The sequence below is a fragment of the Oncorhynchus keta genome, chromosome 23 (assembly GCF_023373465.1).
Source record: "Oncorhynchus keta strain PuntledgeMale-10-30-2019 chromosome 23, Oket_V2, whole genome shotgun sequence".
NCBI lineage: Eukaryota > Metazoa > Chordata > Actinopteri > Salmoniformes > Salmonidae > Oncorhynchus > Oncorhynchus keta.
The window spans coordinates 3,819,802-3,834,676 of NC_068443.1; the positions used below are offsets into that span (position 1 = coordinate 3,819,802).

General features: G+C 43.9%; 1 long non-coding RNA gene across 3 annotated transcripts; it reads left to right on the top strand.

Moving 5' to 3' along the window:
* Positions 1 to 2,232: 2,232 nt before the first annotated feature.
* Positions 2,233 to 3,933, top strand: LOC127910891 (uncharacterized). Of its 3 annotated transcripts, XR_008076667.1 has the most exons (5): positions 2,233 to 2,316; positions 3,292 to 3,330; positions 3,487 to 3,525; positions 3,643 to 3,759; positions 3,838 to 3,933. It is a non-coding gene; the product is annotated as an uncharacterized LOC127910891 (long non-coding RNA). The 3 variants fall into 3 exon arrangements; XR_008076668.1 differs by lacking the exon at positions 3,292 to 3,330; XR_008076666.1 differs by lacking the exons at positions 3,487 to 3,525; positions 3,643 to 3,759 and having other exon boundaries at positions 3,292 to 3,408.
* Positions 3,934 to 14,875: the final 10,942 nt, after the last annotated feature.

Below are 14,875 nucleotides of genomic sequence, written 5' to 3' on the forward strand. Positions count from 1 at the left end.
TTCTTCTTTTCGTTCACACGTTGGTAGGGGCCAACTGGATTGAATCATCGTGGTTTGACTTGCAGAGTGAGATCTACACACACGCAGAGCTCAAGGTCAATAAACCAGCATGCTACCATTTACTGTAGAGTCAGACAGGCCTCAGAGCCTCTCTTTCTTTCTCTTTCTTTCTTTCTCTCTTTCTTTCTCTTTCTTTCTCTTTCCTCTTCCCTCACCCCCTCTATTCCCACCCCCCTCTCTCTGTCTTGTTCTAGCTCTATATTTGTGTGTGTGTGTTTGTAGCGTGTTGGGGCTTTTCATCCAGGATATGAATGGAAAATAAGCCTAGTAAATACGGTGCTCTTTTATGGAAATACTGTAAATACCTGCTGGAGGATTGGTGGGTTTATATCAGAGCTTGAAAATCGTCATGCAGTCATACTGACATCAGTCAATCAACGTTATTGACTTCACCTGCACCCTATGTGCCGGTCTTCGAGACACCGATAGGCCCTATGCACATTTCACTGTCGCACAGGAGTGCAGGAGGCGTCACTACAGTCCCTGGTTTGAATCCAGGCTGTATCACATCCGACCGTGATTGAGAGTCCCATAGGGCGGTGCACAATTGGCTCAGCGTCGCCGGGGGATAGGCCGTCATTGTAAATAAGAATTTGTTCTTAACTGACTTGCCAGGTTATATAAAATAAAAACTATGAAGGTGAGTGCCAAGTCAGTGACAGAGATTCACAATCACATATCACATTTTATTTGTCACATGCTTCCCTTAACCAAAGATGCAGAGTTTTTTTAAAAGTAAGTAAGGACCTATAATAACAAGGCTATATACAGGGGCTACCGATACCGAGTCAATGTCAATGTGTGGGGGTACTGGTTAGTTGAGGTAATATGTACATGTAGGTAGAGGTAAAGTGACTATGCATAGATAATAAACAGGTTAGTTGAGGTAATATGTACATGTAGGTAGAGGTAAAGTGACTATGCATAGATAATAAACAGGTTAGTTACTGATGTACTATGCACTACCTGTAGCGCCTTGCGGTCGGAGGCCAAGCAGTTGCCATACCAGGCGGTAATGCAACCAGTCAGGATGCTCTTGAAGGTGCAGCTGTAGAAGGCAGTCATGAAGAGGGCACGACAACGCCTATTCAGGGGGGAGAGGCATTTTCGTGCTCTCTTCACGAGTGTCTTGGTGTGTTTGGACCATGATAGTTTGTTAGTGATGTGGACACCAAGGAACTTGAAGCTCTCGACCTGCTCCACTACAGCCTTGTCGATGTGAATGGGGGCGTGCTCTGCTCTCCTTTTCCTGTAGTCCACATTCACCTCCTTTGTCTTGCTCACGTTGAGGGAGGGGTTGTTGTCCTGGCACCACACTGCCAGCTCTCTGATCTCCTCTCTATAGGCTGTCTCGTCATTGTCGGTGATCAGGCCTATCACTGTTGTGTCATCGGCAAACTTAATGATGGTGTTGGAGTCTGAAAACCACCCTCTGCATGGCCACACAGTCATGGATGAATAGGGAGTACAGGAGTGGACTAAGCATGCCTACCCTTACCACTGAAGGGCGACCCACCGGGAAGTCCAGGATCCAGTTGCAGTGGGTGGTGTTCAGTTCAAGGGTCCTTAGCTTAGTAATGAGTTTTCGAGGGCACTATGGTGTTGAACGCTGAGTTGTAGTCAATGAACATCATTCTTACGTAGGTGTTCCTTTTGTCCAGGTGGGAGAGGGAAGTGTGGAGTGCAATAGAGATTGCATCGTCTGTGGATCTGTTGGGGCGGGATGTGAAATGGAGTGGGTCTTGGGGTTTCTGGGATGATGGTGTTGATGTGAGTCTTGACCAGCCTTTCAAAGCACTTCATGGCTACAGACGTGAGTTCTACGGGGCGGTAGTCATTGAGGAAGTTTACCTTGGTGTTCTTGGCCAGAGGGACTGTGGTGGTCTCCATCAAATGATGGAGTCACACATGATTCACCAAATTATATTTTGAAAGATGAAGTAAAGTACTTTAAGAATATGTTTTCATTTCAGTCTCCTTCATCTCCACTAACCGTAGCTAATTGTGTGGATAATAATGTAAAATTAACATCTGTACAGAAAGACTCATGTGAAGGCCAAATTACAGAGGAGGAACTTATTGATGCAATTAAACCCTTTAAGGCTGAGAACTCCAGGGCTAGATGGCATAACAGTGGAGGTATATCAAACTCCAGGGCTAGATGGTATAACAGTGGAAGTATACCAAACTCCAGGGCTGGATGGCATAACAGTGGAAGTATACCAAACTCCAGGGCTAGATGGCATACCAGTGGAAGTATACCAAACTCCAGGTCTAGATGGCATACCAGTGGAGGTATACCAAACTCCAGGTCTAGATGGCATAACAGTGTAGGTATATCAAACTCCAGGGCTAGATGGCATAACAGTGGAGGTATACCAAACTCCAGGTCTAGATGTCATACCAGTGGAGGTATATCAAACTCCAGGGCTAGATGGCATAACAGTGGAGGTATACCAAACTCCAGGTCTAGATGTCATACCAGTGGAGGTATATCAAACTCCAGGGCTAGATGGCATACCAGTGGAGGTATACCGAACTCCAGGTCTAGATGTCATAACAGTGGAGGTATACCAAACTCCAGGTCTAGATGTCATACCAGTGGAGGTATACCAAACTCCAGGGCTAGATGGCATACCAGTGGAAGTATATCAAACTCCAGGGCTGGATGTCATACCAGTGGAGGTATACCAAACTCCAGGGCTAGATGGCATAACAGTGGAGGTATACCAAACTCCAGGGCTGGATGGCATAACAGTGGAGGTATACCAAACTCCAGGGCTAGATGGCATACCAGTGGAGGTATACCGAACTCCAGGTCTAGATGTCATAACAGTGGAGGTATACCAAACTCCAGGTCTAGATGTCATACCAGTGGAGGTATACCAAACTCCAGGGCTAGATGGCATACCAGTGGAAGTATACCAAACTCCAGGGCTGGATGGCATAACAGTGGAGGTATACCAAACTCCAGGTCTGGATGGCATACCAGTGGAGGTATACCAAACTCCAGGGCTAGATGGCATACCAGTGGAAGTATACCAAACTCCAGGGCTGGATGACATACCAGTGGAGGTATACCAAACTCCAGGGCTGGATGGCATACCAGTGGAGGTATACCAAACTCCAGGGCTAGATGGCATACCAGTGGAGGTATACCAAACTCCAGGGCTGGATGGCATACCAGTGGAGGTATACCAAACTCCAGGGCTGGATGGCATACCAGTGGAGGTATACCAAACTCCAGGGCTGGATGGCATACCAGTGGAAGTATACCAAACTCCAGGGCTGGATGGCATAACAGTGGAGGTATACCAAACTCCAGGGCTAGATGGCATACCAGTGGAAGTATACCAAACTCCAGGGCTGGATGGCATAACAGTGGAGGTATACCAAACTCCAGGGCTAGATGGCATAACAGTGGAGGTATACCAAACTCCAGGGCTGGATGACATACCAGTGGAAGTATACCAAACTCCAGGGCTAGATGGCATACCAGTGGAGGTATACCAAACTCCAGGGCTGGATGGCATACCAGTGGAGGTATACCAAACTCCAGGGCTGGATGGCATACCAGTGGAGGTATACCAAACTCCAGGGCTGGATGGCATACCAGTGGAAGTATACCAAACTCCAGGGCTGGATGGCATAACAGTGGAGGTATATCAAACTCCAGGGCTAGATGGCATACCAGTGGAAGTATACCAAACTCCAGGGCTGGATGGCATAACAGTGGAGGTATACCAAACTCCAGGGCTAGATGGCATAACAGTGGAGGTATACCAAACTCCAGGGCTGGATGACATACCAGTGGAAGTATACCAAACTCCAGGGCTGGATGGCATAACAGTGGAGGTATACCAAACTCCAGGGCTGGATGTCATAACAGTGGAGGTATATCAAACTCCAGGGCTAGATGGCATAACAGTGGAGGTATACCAAACTCCAGGGCTGGATGACATAACAGTGGAGGTATACCAAACTCCAGGGCTAGATGGCATAACAGTGGAGGTATACCAAACTCCAGGGCTAGATGGCATAACAGTGGAGGTATACCAAACTCCAGGGCTAGATGGCATAACAGTGGAGGTATACCAAACTCCAGGGCTGGATGGCATAACAGTGGAGGTATACCAAACTCCAGGGCTGGATGGTATAACAGTGGAGGTATACCAAACTCCAGGTCTAGATGTCATACCAGTGGAGGTATACCAAACTCCAGGGCTGGATGGCATAACAGTGGAGGTATACCAAACTCCAGGTCTAGATGTCATACCAGTGGAAGTATACCAAACTCCAGGGCTGGATGGCATAACAGTGGAGGTATACCAAACTCCAGGTCTAGATGTCATACCAGTGGAAGTATACCAAACTCCAGGGCTGGATGGCATAACAGTGGAGGTATACCAAACTCCAGGTCTAGATGTCATAACAGTGGAGGTATACCAAACTCCAGGTCTAGATGTCATACCAGTGGAAGTATACCAAACTCCAGGGCTGGATGGCATAACAGTGGAGGTATATCAAACTCCAGGGCTAGATGGCATAACAGTGGAAGTATACCAAACTTGTTTTGATATACTCAGAGGACCATTATTAGCATGTTTTAACCACTCCTATATAAACGGTAGATTATCAGACACGCAACAAGAAGGTCTGATATCATTATTACTGAAACAGGACCCAAGTGGTATATATAAAGATCTAGTCAATTTCAAAAATGGAGGCCTCTTACACTTCAGTGTTGTGATGCAATAATCCTAGCAAAATGCTTGGAGCATAGAATTTAAAACGTATTGTCAGATATTATTCATCCTAATCACACATGTTTTATACATGGATGATACATTGGAGGTAATATAAGACAAGTACTGGAAACAATAGAATACTATGAAATATTGGGGACACCAGGCCTGGTTTTCAGAGCTGATTTTGAAAAAGCTTTTGATAAAGTACGACAGGAGTTTATATATAAATGCCTAGAATATTTCAATTTTGGGGAATCAATTATAAAATGGATTAAAATTATGTATAATAACCCTAGGTGTAAAATAGTAAATAATGGCTACATCTCAGACAGTTTTAAACTATCTAGAGGAGTAAAACAAGGTTGTCCACTATCGGCATATCTATTTATTATTGCCATCGAAATGTTAGCTGTTAAGATTAGATCAAACAATAATATTAAGGGATTAGAAATCCGTGGCCTAAAAACTAAGGTGTCATTGTACTCTGATGATTCATGTTTTCTTTTAAAACCACAAGTAGAATCTCTCCATGGCCTCATAGAGGATCTAGACCCTTTTGCCATCCTCTCTGGATTAAAATAATTTATTATAAGTGTTATCCAATATTACTTATTTGATCACAAAAAATGGCATATGTAGTTTACCAATTAAATGGTTCGACGGAGATGTGGACAAATCCCAAAAGTAAGAAATGATCTCAATCCAATAATTTTTTTATAGAAAGTTAGCAAAAAAAGATAAAATCTTGCCACCACAGAAAGGAAAATACCTATCTATTTCTAGAAAAATCACCCTGATTAACTGTTTAGTCATATCACAGTTGACCTATTTGCTTATGGTCTGGCCTACACCTAGTGACCTGCTTTTTAAATTATATGAACAAAAAATATTCAATTTTTATTTGGAACGGCAAACCAGACAAAATTAAAAGGGCCTATTAATATAACGAATATGAATTCGGATGGCAGAAATGATTAAATATTAAAGCATTAGACCTCTGACTAAAGGCAGCAGTCATAATAAAGTTATACTTCATTCCAAACTGTGTTCTCTATTGGTAGGAATGTCTCATCCTATGTTCAGGAATGGCTTTTTCCCCTTTATTCAAATTTCACCTGCAGTTGTTTGAAAAGGAAATAATCTCCAAAATATAATTATTTTTTAAACAATCCTTAGAAGGTTGGTTGTAATTTCAGTTTAATCCACCTGAAAATACAGAACAAATAATAGAACAACTATTATAGTTAAACTCAAATATTCTAATTGATTAAAAAAATATTTTTTGAAGAAATTTTTAAAAAGGTATAATTTTAGTGAATGATATCATAAATAGGACTGGTGGAGTTATGTCACACATGCAGCTAACACAGACACATGGAAGTGTCTGCTCTACACAAAATAACAACCAAGGAACTTGTATTAAGTCGGCCCTGTAATAAAGAAGATAAATGGTTAAAGAAATGTGTGATAAATAAAAACATATACCAATTTTCATTTAATTAAGGAACAAAAAACTGACTGCTGTGCATAGTTGGGAAGAGATGTTTGATGTACCCATTCATTTGCACATGGTTTATGAATTGATACGGAGAATAACACCAGATTCAAAACTTTGAATTTTTCAATTTAAATTACTATACAAAATTCTTTCAACCAATAGAATGTTAAATATATATGGGGGATACAATCTTCCCAGCTCTGCAGATTCTGCTGTGAGGAGGCAGAGTCATTAGATCATTTATTTTGGTAGTGTCCATATGTAGCTCGTTTTTGGACACAGGTCCAGGAATGGCTGAAGAATTGCAGCATTTGCCGAGAACTAACGCTGCAGAAAGCAATACTGGGTGATTTGAAAAGCCATAGTCAATCAATCAATAATATAATAATTATTTTAGCAAAAATGTTTGTTTTTCATTTCCAATCTGTAGAAGCTATGAGAATAGAAAGGCTCAGTACTTTTGTGAAGCATCACAGCACAGTTGAAAAATATATGCCAAATAGAAATCCAAAATGGATGATGTTGAGAGATAGATGGGAGGGGTTGAATGGAGCTGAAGGGTGGGACTGGATGATGTTGAGAGATAGATGGGAGGGGTTGAATGGAGCTGAAGGGTGGGACTGGATGATGTTGAGAGATAGATGGGAGGGGTTGAATGGAGCTCAAGGGTGGGACTGGATGATGTTGAGAGATAGATGGGAGGGGTTGAATGGAGCTGAAGGGTGGGACTGGATGATGTTGAGAGATAGATGGGAGGGGTTGAATGGAGCTGAAGGGTGGGACTGGATGATGTTGAGAGATAGATGGGAGGGGTTGAATGGAGCTGAAGGGTGGGACTAATAACACGATAACCAATGTAAAACATACGGGATCTGTAAAATGTATATAGGTTCAGAACATTTGTGAAATAGCACAGTTACAAACAGGATGGACATCAGAACTAGAGGAAGGACTAAAAAAATATATATATATATAACTATTGTACAATAGATTGTGTCTGTAAAATAGTGTATATGATGTATAAACTAAAAGTAGAAGTATAAGTGTTTATTAGTTTACTCCAATTGGGGCAAGGGTGGTAGGGTTTGCTGGGAATAATAAAGGTATATTCTTTAAAAGGCGTGTATATCTATATAGGTATGTGTATGTATATATGTGTATTTGTATGCATACGTGTATGTATATTGATATATATATATTTACCCCCCAGAATATATGGGGAATTGGAAGTGATGCAGACAATTACATTGATGGAAGCAACAATCTGTCTGCAATATTAAGCTGATCCACCCATTAAAATAAAAAATATAAAAATGTAATACTATATTGGGGGAAAAACGATATAAAAAAATAAAATAAAAAATACTATATTGGGGATTTAAAAGAAAAAGAAGTAATGTTCTGACTCATTACTGATGTAACCTGTCTAGAAGAAGAGTGTCATGTCTACTCCCAGGATACTGACCACCTGTCCTGGCAACTGACATTACGCACACCTGGCAACCATCATTACCTTGATTACTTCCCCTTTATTTAGCCCTCAGTAGTCTCAGTCTTCAGGCAGTATTGGTTTTTGGTCACGTTCAGTACGCGGCTCCTGTTTTGTTTTACCTGCTTATTGTCATTATTAAACGTACCTTCTGCACACACTTCCTGACTCCTTATACGTTACAAAGAGCACTAGTCCAAAACGCTGACTAACATAGATGAAAAGATACACATCTCCAGAAGTTCTCTCAGCCTTTATTTTGTATATTTTTTTTACTGCCCCATGACCCCATGGTTTTGAATAAAGCCTCAACTCTTCAGAGTAGTAGCTATTGATAATTATAATTCTACTTCAATACTTTAGTATTCAAAAAGTCTTCATTTGCATCGACAGTGTTACCCACATACATTATCAATAGCAAACATATTTAACATAGATAACAATAAAATGACAATACTAACATGGCGATAATAAAAATAACATATTAAAACCATCTGTTCTCCAATAATGGCCACAAATATTTTTTTTGCAGAAGTTCCCGACTACTGTCTCCATGGAGATATGCCTGACATGGATCTTCTCCGTGTGTCAGAAGCATATGCAAACTCCACTTACTGCCCTATTGGTGACAACATGAACATGTTAGCCAACTGGTTGAGTCTGCCTGTGGACCAGTACAGGCTGGTAGTGTACCTGCACATTAACTTCAACGGCCGACAACCCGGACATTGTGGGGATTCCCAATGTGCCCTCTCCACCAAAACTTTCGTTAGATGCCTACAGGCTTCAGGCTTCCCAGTGTTCCTACAGGCTTCAGTCTTCCCAGTGTTCCTACAAGGCTTCAGTCTTCCCAGTTTTCCTACAGGCTTCAGTCTTCCCAGTGTTCCTACAAGGCTTCAGTCTTCCCAGTGTTCCTACAGGCTTCAGTGTTCCCAGTGTTTCTACAGTCTTCCCAGTGTTCCTACAGGCTTCAGTCGTCCCAGTGTTCCTACAGGCTTCAGTCTTCCCAGTGTTCCTACAAGGCTTCAGTCTTCCCAGTGTTCCTACAGGCTTCAGTGTTCCCAGTGTTTCTACAGTCTTCCCAGTGTTCCTACAGGCTTCAGTCGTCCCAGTGTTCCTACAGGCTTCAGTCTTCCCAGTGTTCCTACAAGGCTTCAGTCTTCCCAGTGTTCCTACAGGCTTCAGTCTTCCCAGTGTTCCTACAGTCTTCCCAGTGTTCCTACAAGGCTTCAGTCTTCCCAGTGTTCCTACAGTCTTCCCAGTGTTCCTACAGGCTTCAGTCGTACCAGTGTTCCTACAGGCTTCAGTCGTCCCAGTGTTTCTACAGTCTTCCCAGTGTTTCTACAGTCTTCCCAGTGTTCCTACAGTCTTCCCAGTGTTCCTACAGGCTTCAGTCGTCCCAGTGTTTCTACAGTCTTCCCAGTGTTCCTACAGTCTTCCCAGTGTTCCTACAGTCTTCCCAGTGTTCCTACAAGGCTTCAGTCTTCCCAGTGTTCCTACAGTCTTCCCAGTGTTCCTACAGGCTTCAGTCTTCCCAGTGTTCCTACAGTCTTCCCAGTGTTCCTACAGGCTTCAGTCTTCCCAGTGCTCCTACAGGCTTCAGGCTTCCCAGTGTTCCTACAGGCTTCAGTCTTCCCAGTGTTCCTACAGTCTTCCCAGTGTTCCTACAAGGCTTCAGTCTTCCCAGTTTTCCTACAGGCTTCACTCTTCCCAGTGTTTCTACAGTCTTCCCAGTGTTCCTACAGGCTTCAGTCTTCCCAGTGTTCCTACAGGCTTCAGGCTTCCCAGTGTTCCTACAGGCTTCAGGCTTCCCAGTGTTCCTACAGGCTTCAGTCTTCCCAGTGTTCCTACAAGGCTTCAGTCTTCCCAGTGTTCCTACAGGCTTCAGTCTTCCCAGTGTTCCTACAGGCTTCAGTCTTCCCAGTGTTTCTACAGTCTTGCCAGTGTTCCTACAGGCTTCAGTCTTCCCAGTGTTCATACAGTCTTCCCAGTGTTCCTACAGGCTTCAGTCTTCCCAGTGTTTCTACAGTCTTCCCAGTGTTCCTACAGGCTTCAGTCTTCCCAGTGTTCCTACAGGCTTCAGGCTTCCCAGTGTTCCTACAGGCTTCAGGCTTCCCAGTGTTCCTACAGGCTTCAGTCTTCCCAGTGTTCCTACAAGGCTTCAGTCTTCCCAGTGTTCCTACAGGCTTCAGTCTTCCCAGTGTTCCTACAGGCTTCAGTCTTCCCAGTGTTCCTACAGGCTTCAGTCTTGCCAGTGTTCCTACAGGCTTCAGTCTTCCCAGTGTTTCTACAGTCTTCCCAGTGTTCCTACAGGCTTCCCAGTGTTCCTACAGGCTTCAGTCTTCCCAGTGTCTCTACAGTCTTCCCAGTGTTCCTACAGGCTTCAGTCTTCCCAGTGTTCCTACAGGCTTCAGTCTTCCCAGTGTTTCTACAGTCTTCCCAGTGTTCCTACAGGCTTCAGTCTTCCCAGTGTTTCTACAGTCTTCCCAGTGTTCCTACAGGCTTCAGTCTTCCCAGTGTTCCTACAGGCTTCAGTCTTCCCAGTGTTTCCACAGTCTTCCCAGTGTTCCTACAGGCTTCAGTCTTCCCAGTGTTCCTACAGTCTTCCCAGTGTTCCTACAAGGCTTCAGTCTTCCCAGTGTTCCTACAGTCTTCCCAGTGTTCCTACAAGGCTTCAGTCTTCCCAGTGTTCCTACAGGCTTCAGTCTTGCCAGTGTTCCTACAGGCTTCAGTCTTCCCAGTGTTTCTACAGTCTTCCCAGTGTTCCTACAGGCTTCAGTCTTCCCAGTGTTCCTACAGGCTTCAGTCTTCCCAGTGTTCCTACAGGCTTCAGTCTTCCCAGTGTTCCTACAGTCTTCCCAGTGTTCCTACAGGCTTCAGTCTTCCCAGTGTTTCTACAGTCTTCCCAGTGTTCCTACAGGCTTCAGTCTTCCCAGTGTTTCTACAGTCTTGCCAGTGTTCCTACAGGCTTCAGTCTTCCCAGTGTTTCTACAGTCTTCCCAGTGTTCCTACAGGCTTCAGTCTTCCCAGCGTTCCTACAGGCTTCAGTCTTCCCAGTGTTCCTACAGGCTTCAGTCTTCCCAGTGTTCCTACAAGGCTTCAGTCTTCCCAGTGTTCCTACAGGCTTCAGTCTTCCCAGTGTTCCTACAGGCTTCAGTCTTCCCAGTGTTTCTACAGTCTTCCCAGTGTTCCTACAGGCTTCAGTCTTCCCAGTGTTCCTACAGGCTTCAGTCTTGCCAGTGTTCCTACAGGCTTCAGTCTTCCCAGTGTTCCTACAGGCTTCAATCTTCCCAGTGTTCCTACAGTCTTCCCAGTGTTCCTACAAGGCTTCAGTCTTCCCAGTGTTCCTACAGGCTTCAGTCTTCCCAGTGTTCCTACAGGCTTCAGTCTTCCCAGTGTTCCTACAGGCTTCAGTGTTCCCAGTGTTCCTACAGGCTTCAGTGTTCCCAGTGTTCCTACAGGCTTCAGTCTTCCCAGTGTTCCTACAGGCTTCAGTCTTCCCAGTGTTCCTACAGGCTTCAGTGTTCCCAGTGTTCCTACAGGATTCAGTGTTCCCAGTGTTCCTACAGGCTTCAGTGTTCCCAGTGTTCCTACAGGCTTCAGTCTTCCCAGTGTTCCTACAGGATTCAGTCTTGCCAGTGTTCCTACAGGATTCAGTGTTCCCAGTGTTCCTACAGGATTCAGTGTTCCCAGTGTTCCTACAGGATTCAGTGTTCCCAGTGTTCCTACAGGATTCAGTGTTCCCAGTGTTCCTACAGGATTCAGTGTTCCCAGTGTTCCGACAGAGCAAATGCAATGTAAACCATGTTGTTTGATGTATTTGATACCATTCCACTGAATCCGCTCCAGTCATTACCATGAGCCTGTCCTCCCAAATTAAGGTGCCACCAACCTCCTGTGTTAGACAGATCCACACACATATACACACACACATTCTTACCCCCCCCATCCCACACAACACACACACACACACACACACACACACACACACACACACACACACACACACACACACACACACACACACACACACACACACACACACACACACACACACACACACACACACACACACACACACACACACACACACACCGCCTTGCCTCTTCTTCCCGACCATTGATTTAAACATAGCCCTGCCAAGAGAATAATGAGGCTCACGCTGATAGCTTTATTTTCTCATTCCCTCTGACCTGATCTCCCCTCATGTCTTTATTTTCTCATTCCCTCTGACCTGATCTCCCTTTCAACATGTCTGTATTTTCTCATTCCCTCTGACCTGATCTCCCCTCATGTCTTTACTTTCTCATTCCCGCTGACCTGATCTCCCTTTCAACATGTCTGTATTTTCTCATTCCCTCTGACCTGATCTCCCTTCATGTCTGTATTTTCTCATTCCCTCTGACCTGATCTCCCCTCATGTCTTTACTTTCTCATTCCCGCTGACCTGATCTCCCTTTCAACATGTCTGTATTTTCTCATTCCCTCTGACCTGATCTCCCCTCATGTCTTTATTTTCTCATTCCCTCTGACCTGATCTCCCCTCATGTCTTTACTTTCTCATTCCCTCTGACCTGATCTCCCTTTCAACATGTCTGTATTTTCTCATTACCTCTGACCTGATCTCCCCTCATGTCTTTACTTTCTCATTCCCTCTGACGTGATCTCCCTTTCAACATGTCTGTATTTTCTCATTCCCTCTGACCTGATCTCCCCTCATGTCTTTATTTTCTCATTCCCTCTGACCTGATCTCCCCTCATGTCTGTACTTTCTCATTCCCTCTGACCTGATCTCCCTTTCAACATGTCTGTATTTTCACGTTAGCTTCTACGTCCTGTCTCCGTCCTCCTCATGGAATCACAATGTACATTTCCTCTGGGAAGGAGGAAGTCACAGAAGTCCATCAAATATTTTAAATCATCAAAAGTATTAATCATTACTTCCAAAGTTGTCTAGTAGTAATTTAGAATAATTTATCCAGAATGATCCGAGATCAGCTTCGTCTATTCTACACATTTTCACAGAAGTCAAAACCCAACAACTGAAGTTCAGTGAACCACTGTACTCCTCAACCTCAAAGAGAACCGTCGCATTTTCAATATTAATATGCACTTTTTTCATTTATTTATAATCTTTTAAATTTGATACAAAATTCCAGTTGCCATCTCGAGTCAAGTCCCTTCCCTATTCCCAATATAGACCCTGGTCAAAATCAGTGCACTATATAGGGAATAGGGTGCCATTTTATTGTTACATACACCAGATAGTTTCTGTTTTACAGGGTCAGCCATAGTAGTACAGTAACCCTGGAGCAAATTAGGGTTAAGTGCCTTGCTCAAGGGCGCATTGACAGATTTGTCAACTTGACGTCTGAGGTTATTCAAACCGGCAACCTTTTCGGTTACTGGCCCAATCCTCTAACCACTAGGCTACCAGCCACCCTATTTACGATGCATTGTAGATGATCAAAAGGAAGAGTGTTCCTAGTCACACAGACACTCGCAGCAGGAGGGCAGCCGCGACCGCAGAGAAACAAAAGAGCATGGCTTATAGGACAAGATGTGACGTAGGACATATCACATGTCATGACACTATGCAGTGTCCTTCCTCTCCTGCATGGTGCATTGGTGCTTGATGGGCCTTTCATTCAGGATAACGTTATTAAATGAGCTTTGTCAATGGAGAATCTGCTTTTTAGTCTTGGTCTAGGCTTAATCTATGTCTGAGAAAAACTTCCCTAAATGAAACATTATGAGTAGATAACACAAAAAAAGGAGGTTATACTGTAGAGTCTTGTTCACACAGAGGAGGAGGTTATACTGTAGAGTCTTGTTCCCCCAGAGGAGGTTATACTGTAGAGTCTTGTTCCCCAAGAGGAGGAGGTTATACTGTAGAGTCTTGTTCACCCAGAGGAGGAGGTTATACTGTAGAGTCTTGTTCCCCCAGAGGAGGTTATACTGTAGAGTCTTGTTCCCCAAGAGGAGGAGGTTATACTGTAGAGTCTTGTTTCCCCAGAGGAGGTTATACTGTAGAGTCTTGTTCCCCAAGAGGAGGAGGTTATACTGTAGAGTCTTGTTCCCCCAGAGGAGGTTATACTGTAGAGTCTTGTTTCCCCAGAGGAGGTTATACTGTAGAGTCTTGTTTCCCCAGAGGAGGTTATACTGTAGAGTCTTGTTTCCCCAGAGGAGGTTATACTGTAGAGTCTTGTTCCCCAAGAGGAGGAGGTTATACTGTAGAGTCTTGTCTCCCCAGAGGAGGAGGTTATACTGTAGAGTCTTGTTCCCCTAGAGGAGGAGGTTATACTGTAGAGTCTTGTTCCCCTAGAGGAGGAGGTTATACTGTAGAGTCTTGTTCCCCAAGAGGAGGAGGTTATACTGTAGAGTCTTGTCTCCCCAGAGGAGGTTATACTGTAGAGTCTTGTTCCCCAAGAGGAGGAGGTTATACTGTAGAGTCTTGTTCCCCCAGAGGAGGTTATGCAGGAGAGGACGGAGAGGTTTTATGATGGTTCTAGACGCACACACACACACACACACACACACACACACACACACACACACACACACACACACACACACACACACACACACACACACACACACACACACACACACACACACACACACACACACACACACACACACACACACACACACACACACACCAAAAGCTTGTGCTTTGTGGAAAATAGGAAAATCCCAATGTTAGAGAGTTAGGCAATGGGCAGAACAGAGTGACAAAAGAAAATAGGGCTAACATAGCTCAACAGTTTTGTAATCACAGCGTTGTTTGTCATGGTAACAGTCTCTCGGTGCAGGGTTCACAAACCTGCATTTTTACATTATCACTGCTAATCACATGGGGAACCTCTTAACTTAAAACAATTCTTCAGGAAAATAGTTTTGTTTTAACAATCTGAGAAACCAGGCGGCTTCATGTCATAACATTACCAATCATCAATGTTTTTTGAGTCAAGCGTTACGTTTAGATGACCAAATAAATGAGATATCTGATTATTGTTGGTGTCATCAGTCAGTTAGTTACAGTATGGTGTTACACCTTCATGGTTTCAGCATTATGGA